This window comes from Echinops telfairi, unplaced genomic scaffold (genome assembly GCF_000313985.2).
Source record: "Echinops telfairi isolate 266 unplaced genomic scaffold, ASM31398v2 ScPeMD7_5805;HRSCAF=6673, whole genome shotgun sequence".
NCBI classification, from domain to species: Eukaryota; Metazoa; Chordata; class Mammalia; order Afrosoricida; family Tenrecidae; genus Echinops; species Echinops telfairi.
The window spans coordinates 1594391-1595899 of NW_022109704.1; positions in this window are offsets into that span (position 1 = coordinate 1594391).

Here is a 1509-nt window from a genome sequence, read left to right on the forward strand (position 1 = left end):
CGAAATTGCACTTCCTCCTATGGGTCAGACTTTCACGTGTTAATAAAACATCGTTTATTTACTTTTGGTGGCAGTACACACAATCAAACCAACAAGCAACCAAACCCACTGCCATCGTCTTGATGCTGACTCACAGCGCCCCCAAAGGACAGGGTGGAACTGCCCCTGTGAGCTCCCGAGTCGTAACACTTTAAAGGCGTAGAAAGTCATATAGATATATGGTTTCCGAGGCTGTAAATTTTTCCGGGAGCGCAGTCTCATCTTTCTACTTAGGAGAGGCTGGTGAGTTCCGACCACTGACAGTGCCAGCGGGTACTCAGTCAAGCACACCCCTACGGGCCATTTCTCTCGGAACCAGGTTGTGGTAGATACATAATCGTTTGTCAATTTGGGATTAAGAGTGTAGGGGTGGACTCTAGCTTGTCAATCAGATCATAGCCAATGAGGCCTCTGTGGGCATGGCCTTCTGCTGAGAATTCTGGGAAACCCGGTACTTCCTCCTTGGAGGAGGGAGACACTTCTCTCTCTGTCACTCCCTGGGAGACATAGCAGCTGACAAGACACATGGACCCACCCTGATGCAACCAGGCCTCAGAAGCCAGAGAAGCCACAGAGAGACCCCTGCCAGCACTGAGGTGCTTACAACACCACTGGATCCAAAGACTTTCTACCCACTGGCCTGTGATTTTCTACTTTCAGCGTCATTGCATGTGTTTCCTGAGTCTGAAGAGGACGTTATAGGACATATGGACTAATAGCAGATGTATGGCCTTGGACTGGACTGAGCTGGGATGTTTTCTTAATGTACACTTGCTCTTGTATATACACCTCTTCCTTATACACATGTGTCCGTGGACTTGTTTCTCTAGTCTCCCCAGACTAACACACAGGTTCTGTTGTACACTGAGCCACGATGAGCTAGACCCGACTTCAGGACACGGGCACCGACCAACACCAACAGTTTCCCAAGAGCGGTTACAGACTTCCCACCGTGTCACCTTTCTGTCCCGGCCCCTATCGATTCCTCAAACCCACCAGCTGCTCCATGGGACAAAGACGAGGCCTGGTCCTCCTACAAAGAGTCCCAGTCTCGGAAACCCACAGGCGCGGTTCTCCTCTGTCCTACAGGGACCCCATGAACTGGAATCCACCCGATGGCAGCGGGTTGGTTGGCTGGGTTATTGAGTTAAGCACTGGCTTCTTAAGAGAGCTTCAGTTTAAGGGTTAAAGCTGATTCCCAGGCAGTGGATTCATGGGTTCTTCCAGTCTCAATGATCCAGTATAAACTTTCATCTCTTGGAAAACGGATATCATTTTCCCCAGTCGTTTTTGTTTAGCATTTGTCCTGGCTAAACAGCTCCCACTGGCAAGATGAAAAGAGTGCTTGGGGGGAAGACTCAAGGGACTATGGTCAGGAGCATGGATTTGGGGCAGGTGAAGGACAAGAAGTGGGGGTTCCGGGAGAATTCGCTCCTGTGGTAATTCCAGGCTTCAAGAGATGGACGCAAG